Raw genomic sequence first — 12,095 nt, 5'->3', positions numbered from 1 at the left:
TCTATAGTAATAATAATTAAATTGTATTATTCTTGGTGGTTTAACATACATTGGTTTTAAAATATGGAAGAACAAGGGTAAGTGCAGAATATAAGGTTATATTTATAAAAGTTATAAATATCAAAACAGCATCAATTTTACTTAGAGCGGGAATGTTAGCTTCCAAATTTATATCACATCATTTTCAAGGACATCGAATAGCTATCAACATATGCTAAAATTTAATGATAACAAGAACAGAGAAGAAAATTATTCTTATTGCATTGGAACTAGTCAAGTCATTAATGAGGTTTGTCCATCAGCAATAGTAGCAAAAATTGTAGTAACTGGTAATAATTAGACATTTGTTTTAAACGTAATATATTTTAGTAGTGATAAATTTTATTTTATAGGTAAGATGAAGCTAGAATTTGTTAAGAGTGGAAGTCGAAGAATGTGAAATTCAGAGAAGAAACAATTACACAACATTTTCCTAAGATATAAGAACAGTGTACAGTGTGTACAAAACTGTCAACGATACCCTAATGATCTAACAACAAGGAAAATACAATGCATTATTATATAAGTGTATAGATAAATAAATTATTATTTTGTAAAAATAATTATGTATTGACTAAGATTTTTTCAGCTTAAAAGTACGATAATGTATTCCTTTTTTGCTAGTAAATGCACATGTTAATCGAAACTTCTAGGTAGTCATTTTATTAATGGGGTTTGTGTATCAAGAATAGTAGCGATCATAGTTATTGATATATTTGGAGATTTTAGGAGAATTTCACCGCTTTCGTATATAGTGATGGCTTTTTCGTTTGGATATTGGCTGGGTTTGATCTAAACGATTTCGGTCTATTTTATGGTTATGTTTACTTATATGGTTCTTGTTAATTGTTCGAATATGTAGATTAATTTAAATATGATGTTTTTATAAAAATAGAAAGGCATATAGAAATTATTTTTATTATTTATTTTTTAATTATTTTTATTATTTATTTTTTAATTATTTTTATTATTTATTTTTTAATTATTTTTATTATTTATTTTTTAATTATTTTTATTATTTATTTTTTAATTATTTTTATTATTTATTATTTTATTTTTTTAAAATAAAATATGTTATTTCAATGTTTATTTCGCTGCTTATATATAATTTCAACATTAAATCAATTATTTATCACATTTGCGTGTATTTATTTATAAAAAATAATTTATATGTAAAAAAAGGAGTAAATAAATGAAACTATAGGTGCGCGTACGCCAAGCTTTAATTATTCTCTGTTTCAAAAATAAACGGAGCCCAGTAAGTGCATGCGGCAAGTCCGGAGATATTTGTTGAGTAATGTATCCTATTTTTGACCCTATCTGCCTATGCTCTCTCTTGGATCTGACATTTCTTTATTATATCATTTGTATCATTCAGTTGTCGTTCGACCTTCGTAGAGTAAAGACGTGTTTGGAGCGACGGTCAGTGTAATAAATTTGAAAGTGTACTACCTGTGCCACAAATGCGATTTTAAAAAATAAGTAAAAACCGTGACGACAATAACAGTGTTAAAACTGCGCGTTAAATGTTTAGTGAAAATGTGTTTAAAACGATGGTCACTGCAATAAAGTAACAAAGGTAAAATTTTGGGGGCTGTTAAGGGTCGGAGGTGCATCATCTGTACCACAAATGCGGCGTTATAACGGTTCTGAAACAAATACCGGTACTGAAATTTTTGTAAAAACGTGAATTAAACTATTCATTAAATAAAAATGATTAATAGAGAGAACCAGAGACTAAATGAGATGGAAACACAATCCTCAACGTCAGGTGAAGCTTATCTGGCACAACAGAATCAAATCTTTTGTCAAGAAAACCATAAGAGAACGCAAAATGAGCAAGCTCTCTATAATGCGTATATTAACGAAAAAACAGCCCGACGGAATCTGGAAATTGCACTAACAAATATGCAAAAACAATTAGATGCACTACAACTCCTAATAAAAAACCAAAACACATACAATCCAACTAGCATTCCCGTAGTGAACCAGTGCACTGAAAACAAATTGCCTGTAAACTATGAAACAGACGAGGAAGAATTGCAAAAAGAAGTAGGCTGGATAACAGTTAAAAGAAATAAGAAACGAAAAGCAAACTATACACCTGAAGCTTCACCACAACAACCAAAAACCATTAAAGCACAAGAATTGAATAAAGAAATAAAAGTGCCGAGACCACCTCCAATTATAGTAAGTAATGTCACAGACTTTGACTTGCTATATGAAACAATGAAAACAAATAATATACTATTTAGAGCAACAACATTAAACAATGGACAAATCAAATTAAACGCCGAATGTCGTAAAACTTTTACGAAAATTGCTGAGTGCTTGGAATTCCTAAAATTACAATGGCACTCGTATGAAGATAAGCAAACCAGAGACATTAAAGTAATGGCAAGAGGGCTTCCACCGACAGCTAAAACTACTAAAATAGTGGAAGAGTTAATAAAAAATGGACTTAAATGTACTGACGTCACAAATATCCTGAAAAAAGAACGAAATAAAAATAACAATGGAGAAATAGTTGTCCAGAAGAAGCCTTTACCACTGTTTATGTTATCATTCCAACATAACACGGACATAAAAGCAATTTATGAAATTAAACAAATTCTAGGAGTCGAAGTAAAAATAGAACCTCTTAGAAAGGCAAATCTTGTGCCACAGTGCAAGAGATGCCAATTACATGGACACACACAAAAATTCTGTAAAAGGGAACCAAGGTGTGTAAAATGCTCAGGAAAACACATCACGGGAGAATGCAAAAAACCCAAAGGAACAAAAGCGAAATGTGCGAATTGCAATGAAGCGCATCCAGCAAGCTACAGAGGATGCGTAGTTGCGAAAACATTCCAAGAGAGAAGAAATAAAATCAGTCAGGCTAAAGAGCAAAAAACAGTGACTCAAAATAAACAACCAAAAATGTACAACGAAGTCAACGATGAAATGACCTATGCTCAAAGCATAAACCAAACCGCTCAAAAAGAAACAAAAAAAGAAGACGTTACAACCAACGAACTGCTATTGAAACTTATAGCAAAGCTGGACAACCAGGAAAAGATTATTGAATCGTTTTCTGAAAGATTACTTAAACTCGAAAACAATAGGGCGGTGGCCTCAAGAACTAAAAATGGCAAGTAAAGACATCCGCATCGCAATTTGGAATGCTAATGGGATTCAGAAACATCACGCTGACCTACAAGTATTCCTAGAATTGCAAAAAATAGATATTTGCTTAATATCTGAAACCCATTTGACAAAGGAATCCTTTATTAAATTTAGAGGATATTACTTTTACCACACCATTCATCCAGCTAACACAGCAAGAGGAGGAAGTGCAATAATAATAAAAAATAATATATGCCATCATCAAGAACCCGGACTCAGTTTAGCAGAAAATCAGGTAACGGCAGTAACTGTTATATCTAGCAAATACAGGGTTACATTAGCTTCCATATATAGCCCTCCAAGATACAACCAAAAAAAAGAAAATTACTTGAATGTTCTAAACAACCTAGGAGAAAAATTTATAATCGGTGGTGATTTCAACGCTAAAAATACAAGATGGGGATCTAGAATGACGACAACTAAAGGTAATGAATTACATAAAGCAGCTGCTGAGCTAGGGTGCAGTTACATGTCGACAGGAAAACCAACTTATTGGCCTACCGATCCAGAGAAAACTCCAGACCTGTTAGACTTCTTTATAGCTAGAAACATAACCACTAACTACATGGAAGTTGAAGAAAATTTTGACTTAAGTTCAGATCACACACCTGTGATTTTGACGCTGAGTGAAAACATTATAAGAAAACAACAAAATCCAACATTAACCAACAAGAGGACAGACTGGGAAGGATTTGTTGAAGAAATAAACAATCGAATTCAACTAAATGTTCCCCTTAAGACAGAAGACCAATTAAATTATGAAACCGAAAAATTCGTTGCAGACATCCAACAGGCTGCTTGGAATAACACTCCAGAAATTAAAACTTCAACCAAAGGAATAAATTACCCGAAAGAAATCAAGGAAATGGTAGCTGAAAAACGAAAACTACGGAAAAAATGGCAGCAAAATAGAACACCTGAAAATAAGAATATCTTAAACAACATAACACAAAGGTTGAAGAGGGAAATTTTGGAAATTAAAAACAATTCCATAAATAACTATCTACGAAATTTAACAGACGACAAGAACACAGACTATTCGCTCTGGAAAGCCACTAAATACCTAAAACGATCCTGTCTACATAGTCCTCCGATAAGAAACATGCATGGAAGTTGGGCACGCAGCAACCTGGAGAAAGCAGAAGCATTCGCTGACCATTTAGAGAAAACTTTCAAACCAAACGAAAGTGAAATTGAACATACTTTACCGGACATAGACGGCGAAAATTCGACAATTCAATTAACAACTCCGAAAGAAGTCACCAACGTTATTAAAACTAACATCAAGCCAAATAAATCACCAGGCTATGATTTAATAACAGGGCAATTGCTGCACAATCTGCCAAGAAAGGGTATTATAAAGCTCACTAACTTAATCAATGCAGCATTTCGACTGAAATATGTCCCAGACGTTTGGAAAATGGCTGAAATAATAATGGTTCCAAAACCTGGAAAATCACCAAATGATATAAAAGCTTATCGACCTATCTCACTGTTACCGATGATAGCTAAGGTATTTGAAAAGCTCCTCTTGAAAAGATTAAAACCAATTATAGAGAGAAAAAACCTAATACCAACACACCAGTTTGGGTTTATTACCAAACATTCAACGATTGATCAAGTGCATAGAATAACAGATGTTATTGAAAAAGCCTATGAAGATAATAAAGTATGCTCAGCTGTATTCTTAGATGTAGCACAAGCTTTCGACAAGGTATGGCACAAAGGCCTCGTCCATAAGCTACAGAAAATATTACCGAAGCAACACACCGAACTATTAAAATCTTACATCACAGCCAGAATGTTTAGAGTGAAACAAGAGGAAGCTTACTCTACAATAAAAGAAGCTAAAGCAGGTGTACCACAAGGAAGTGTACTGGGGCCAATTCTGTACCTACTTTATACATGTGATATACCACAAATCGAAAACATTACAATGGCTACATTTGCTGATGATACTGCTATTCTTGCTGTCGGAAACAATAGCGAAGAAGCAACCCGAAACCTACAACAGGCTACTGACGCTATAAATAAATGGACCCAAATCTGGAAAATACAAATTAACCAAAACAAATCTGTGCATGTTCAATTCACCTATAAACAGGCCGCGCTTACACCATTGACCATAAACCACACTGTCATACCATACAGCAATAATGCTAAGTATCTCGGAATGACACTTGATGCAAAACTACGGTGGAAGGAACATGTCAAAAAGAAAAGAAAAGAACTTGAGTTAAAATATAGAAAAATGTATTGGCTAATTGGAAGAAAATCTCAATTAACTATACATAATAAATTACTTCTATATAAACAAATATTAAAACCTATATGGACATACGGAATACAATTATGGGGATGTTCCGCAAAAAGCAACATAAATCTAATACAAGTTTTCCAGAACAAAGTCCTAAGAAGCATCGTAGGTGCACCCAGATATTACCGGACCATTTATTTACATCGAGATCTTCAGATACCGACTGTCAATCAAGAAATTAAAAGAATTGCAAAGAGACATGAGGAGAGACTTCACTCTCATGTTAATTTCGAAGTATTACAACTCTTGGACAACACCAAAACCGGACGCAGACTCAAAAGGACCAAACCATTTGAACTTGTGTAGTGTGTTGTAGTGTAGTGCAGTGAGGTGCATTAGAAAAAACTCAAAGTGTTAAAACAATTATTATTATGTTAGAGACTATGTAGGACTGATGAGTCCTATTAGATATATACCTAGATTTAAGCTATTATAAGGACAAATTGTAGGTTAGTCGGCAACGACTAGTAACAATGAAAAAAAAGAAAAAAAAAAAAAAAAAAAAAAAAAAAAATTTGTATCATCATTAAAATTGGCCTTTCATACCAAACACCTTGTTCCCAAAAAGTAAATAAACCGCAAAATCTATAAAGAGGACATCTCTGGATATGTTTTTATTTTGCTGTTAAAATCTTCATTTTGATACGGTGAGTTCGCGAGCGTATCTCGAACGTGATCAACTTCCATTCAAGACACCCGAACCTGTTCGAAATGTGACAAATCACGAGAAACTACGGGGAAGACGTCCACGACACAACACAAACCCACGGTAATTACCGTCATCAATCGTCCCCGGCACGGTACACGTAACGTCGCTATTTCGCCACGTCACGCGACGACAACGACGCCCATTGTGCCCCGGGTCTAAATCGCGCGCCGGTACCCCTCGCCCATCTACATAACTACGAGACCGTTCCCCAGGTGAATTTATTCTCGGGCGGCCGACGCACAGATAGCCATCGGAGATGCTAATGGTGTTGCTCGAGGATTCCGTTCAATTTACCACACACGACGAGTGGACCGCGGCATCACTGACGCAATTTGTCATCCAGAAGGTCCTTGAACCGTTTTTTTTTCTTCTCCTGTTCTCTGTTCGGCGGGGACTTGGCGAGTACGCGCGCGGTTCCCACCACCGTGGCGTCCGCGAAATCGTCTTCGCGACGTCGATAAATCGTTTTGCGCTAGTGCCCGACAACCTAGGTGGCCTTTTCGAGAACTCCATTTCAATTAATTACTGTTTACGTGTTTATTTCTTTTCCAAAATTATTGCTACCAGTGTTCGCCTAATACTAAAACTTTTTTCGACGATATTTTCAATATAAGATCAGAAATATATTTGATATATAACAATGAATGCAGTAACAAACGTCTAAATTAAAATACGTGCAAACTCTTTTAAATGGCATTTAATTAAATCTGATTTTCGTTAAGTTTTAATAATCGACAAAGTATTAATAAGTTTAAATTACTACATCACTGAACATTATAAGAAATGTATCAGGGGTAAAATTATTTTCAAAACTGCAACAACTTCAGAGCATTATTTATAAGTCATCACGTATGTATTAATATAATTTTTATATTTTAAAACAATAAATTTAATGAAAAGCAGACTTATTTGATAAAAGAATAATTTTCTTAATTACATTTTTAAATACAATTGTGTCGTTCTGTACTTATATATTAGACTATTCAATTTTCAAAAAAGGAGCTGTCATATTTTTTTCTGCCGATAAATTTATTTATTTCAAACTATCATTTCATTCTAGGATCCCACCATTACAGAGAGCTAATCTTTAGTTTGTATTCTATGGCTTTTATAATCTACTGCTTCGCAAAACTCACCAACAAATGCATTTTGTTAATAAGTTTTTTATTTATTTTTATATAGTTAATACAACGATTATTATGTACATATGTTATTTAAAACAATTTATTGCCGGCTTGGTGGCGCAGTGGTAAAGGCGACGGGACGGTCCTCCTACTGTTGCGATAGCTGCGGGTTTGAATCCTGCTGGGGCATGGTCGTTGTAAATTTATGTTTGTGGTTGTTTAAAATTTGTGAATGTTCTAAGCAAGAGTGTAAAATCCGACAAGGAAAATGATCCCAGTCACGCCAGTAACCAGGCTGGGTAAGACCGGATGTCTTCTGGGACGATTTGTAAAGTTGGGCACCCGCCAGTCGGTAGGCTTAATGCTGAGGACTGTGGTTCGGAGTCCACGTTAAACATTAGGCCCAGTCCAGATAAACCCATAGTTGGTAAAAAGAGACTTTAAAATATATATAAAAAAACGATTTATTTTGTATTAAAAATCAAAGTTTGATTATTTCTTAAGTTTTAGTGAGTTCCTTATCAATTTTTGAAGTCGGTTCAATTTTTTTGTTAAAAATATTTTATTTTTCCCTTTTTTGTGGTAGATATTTACTCAATAAATTACGCAGTTATTTTATTAAGTAATGCAATGGATGGCCCAATTGAAACTGTAGCCCGTATGAGGAAAAATAGCAATAAAAAACGATAATTAAAAATAAGGAGCGCTTAAGGACCCGGGGTCCGCTACTTAATCTGGATGATCTGACAAGTTTTCCAACCAACCTAGAACAAAAAAAAGTTTTCTGCCCTCGTTGAGAATCGAAGCCGCGACCTGCGCCTTTGGGCATAACATTCTAATCGTTACACCATACAAACAGTTGCCTGCTGTGTTACTACGACCTCTCATATTATAAATGGTTAAAAAGCTAACTAAATGGTTTTACACTAAATTACTTCCGATTTTTCGTCACATCAGCTCAGGAATAACATTATAAACAAATATCTGATTATTTTAGATAAAAAATAAGTAAAAAATTTATACGTGTCTTTGAAATTTGAATGTTTTCGATTTCCCCTTTCCTCCAAACAGATGATGATTTGTTTCCAATGGGACCACCTGGAAAGTTCACCCTTTCGTATAAACAACGAATTTTGAGAGTCGGTCCATAATTGACGGAGAAATCGACCAACATGCATTAAAAAAATATATAGTCTATTTAAAGTTTTTTAGTAATGCATCATAGACATTTGTGACGTCGAAATATTGCAATGTTGCCGAATTAACTCTGAGTTTTAGTTCAGTATGGCTTTGACATAAAAAAATTCTAATCTAAATAAAACAATTGAACAAAAATATTATGAAATATAATTTATTTTAACATTATAGTAAATTTAAAAACTACAGTTAATGATACAGCCACAATCATTTATAGGTAAGAGTTAAAATCTCTTATCACTATTGCTTTCAAGAATTTTTCATACATCTGACAGCCGGTTGTCAGAATACGAAATGTATAAGAACAGTAAGTACACAAACTATTTTATCGATATAAACATAATTTAATAAAATTATTTTAGAGAAAATTGTCTGTCTGAAAAGTATACATAAAAGAATTAGGGACATGCAGAAATACTAGCTGTTTTGTAGATATGGTAAATGCATTAGACATAATTCAGTGACTAATTTTATGAAGAATGGTGTACACAGATAGTAGCAGAAGAAATATGATATACACTGATACTAAGATGACTTGACAAGTAAACACACCATTGTAGGAAACAAGAACTAAACGAAAAAAGTAAATATGCTCTCGAATGAAAGTAAAATACGTTTCTCAGATATACAATTATTAATTAGGTAGATTAGGCCTCCAGGGGGATACCACTACATAAAAAAACTCTGCCTCATGGATGGTGTGGAAAAGAGTTAAATGTAAACAAAACAAATCTAACCTACAAACTATTATAGCTGTGTCTTAATTGTAGTTTTAAGTCCTTCGATAATATATGTATTAGATTTACTATAATGTTAAAATAAATTATATTTCATAATATTCTTGTTTAATTATTTTATTTAAATTAGATTTTTTTCGAACTGAACTAAAACTCAGAATTCATACGGCAACATTGCAATGTTTCGACGTCACACATATCTATGATGCATTGCTAAAAAAACTTTCAATAGACTATATATAGCCGAAGATAGAACCTCCTCCTTTTTCGAAGTCGGTTAAAAATCACATTGACCCTAAATATCCAGCCAAAGTATTGAATAATTTTTTCTACACCAAAAAAATCTTTGCAATCAAATAATAAGGTACTAGTTATTTTAATTTTAAGTTTGTGTTTCCCTATTAATGAAAATTAGCTTGTTTGTTTTCTTGTGCTTACGTGCAAATAAATAAGAATACATTCAATAAGTTTTTGAAAACATTTTAAAATTATTAGAAGAACAAACACTCGTTACACAAGTACATAAATTAAGACTTATTATATATACTCTCAGTCTTTCTAATTTAGATTGGTGTGGTATTCAAGCAACAATTCAAAAAATGTCACCGAATTATATTAATGAAGGAGCGACTCGACGCATTCTCCGATTCAGGGTCAAAATATCCCGAACTATTTTAGACGCATTCTTTCCCGGCATCAAATTTCATTGCCGATACAGTCGCTTTGTTCGATACAACAACAATAAACAAAAAGCCAACTGACCTGCACACTGGACTGTCCAAAACTTCCGATGTCGCCGGCAATCATTCGACCTTGGCCGACTTAGATCGGCCTCGTAACCACTCAGTTCACCTTGAAGGGGTTTTATGGGATCCGACCCATCATCCTAGAAAGTTTTCACCGTCTGTAAAAGCAATCGTCGCTTTCGAAGAACAAAAGTTCCGCTTAGATCTGGATCAAGATTTATCTCAGTTTTTAATATTCACTTTCGTTATTTCTATCGGTCTTATTATCGTTTTCTGTTTCTCTGTTATTTATATCTCCTTATACATTTGCACTTTCATATTAAAACATATATATATAGGCTTAAAATAATTTACTTTTGGGAACAGATATAATAATGCTACCATTTAGTTAATTAGTTAATTTAGTTAACCTCCAAGAATTTATCTAAATTATTTAATATTTCCTTTATAACATCTTTATTAAATATAATTAATACAATCTTAATTATACATTATTTTATAACTACATTTCATTTGTACAATTATAAAATCATAATAACTTAAGCTATTGGTTCGCTTCAATCTTCTGATTTCCGTTGTTGTCCAGTAGTTGTATTGCTTCAACGTTAGTATGATTTAATAATCTTCTTTCGTGTTTCAAGGCGAACTTGGATAACTTCGCAAATCCATTTGATTTCCAGGTCATCGTGCAGTTCTTCATTGGTTACGTAGCGATAGGCATTGGTAATCGAACCTTGTTTTGACAGTGTTGTATGACTAGTTGATTTGAATATTTAGTGCAACTCCATATTTGCACCCCATAGGTCCAAATTGGCTTTATAATTGTATTATGGATCAACCTCTTTGATTTTAGATCAAGTTGAGAGTATCTTCCGACTAACCAGTATAGTTGTTTTATTTTACTTCTAATGTGTTTTGCTTTTTGTCTAACCTGATGTTTCCAATTTAATCTACCGTATAGATGGATTCCAAGGTATTCAGCTGATTCTGCTTAAGAAATCGGGCATCCGTTGAGTGATATAATTAAGTTTTCATTGTTTCGCCGCAATGCAAAATTAACGTGGACAGATTTGGAGCTATTAAGTTGAATTTTCCAATCTTTCGTCCATTAGTAGATTTTGCTGATTGCCACTTGCACTTTTTCTATTGCCCTAAGCAGAGATATATCTTTTGCGATAATAACTCTGTCCTTAATAATATAGTCTCTCTCTTGTCCAACTAAGATGTATCTGGACGGAATCTACCGCTTAACGTGATCTATGAACCACGGTCCTTTGCATTTACGCCACCGTGCCTGGAATTGTCTGTCGGATTTTAGATTATTGTCTAGACACTACTACAATCAAAAATTATAATATGAAGTATATTGAAGCTTCGTGGGATTCAAACCTGAGACTATCGCAGCAGGAGAACCGTCCTATCGCCTGAACTAATGCCGGCCAAAGTACGTTTCTCAATAATTAGTTTTCCCGGTCAGATGTAATTTTTTGACTTATCATATTAACATTAAATTACTTTAAATTTCTTAAATTATTACACAATTAATTAACCTCAATCCTAAAAAGAGTCTTGGAAGTGAAGATATTTCACCTGGAATATTGAAAGAGCTGCCACGAGACACTATAATCATGTTGAAATATATATTCAATATATGTTTGAGACTGAAGCATATTCCGAAATATCTTAAAGTTACTCAAATAATTATGCTTAAAAATCCTGACAAGCGGAAAGAACAAGTTGGACCTTATAGGCCTATTTCGCTGCTATCTGCGATATCAAAATAGTTTGAGGAACTGCTGTTAAAACGTATTAAACCATATTTAGAAATGCCAGATTTTCAGCTTGGATTTCGAAATCACCACTCGACAATCTTGTACATTTTGGGATTAATCTACAAAATGAGTAAATTTGTACTGCTGGAAACATATATAATATGAACAGGTATTCTCAACAGTTATACCTATTTCGGATGGATTTACACCGCGTAGTGCCTTGGGACCATTCCTGTATCAGATTTATACTGTTGATATTCTAGCACCAAAAGAAACAGTACATGGA

This window comes from Rhynchophorus ferrugineus, unplaced genomic scaffold (assembly GCF_030347505.1).
Source record: "Rhynchophorus ferrugineus isolate W39M unplaced genomic scaffold, kcgeb_rfMv2 rfM4, whole genome shotgun sequence".
Lineage (NCBI taxonomy): Eukaryota > Metazoa > Arthropoda > Insecta > Coleoptera > Curculionidae > Rhynchophorus > Rhynchophorus ferrugineus.
This window is presented reverse-complemented; position numbering follows the sequence as displayed.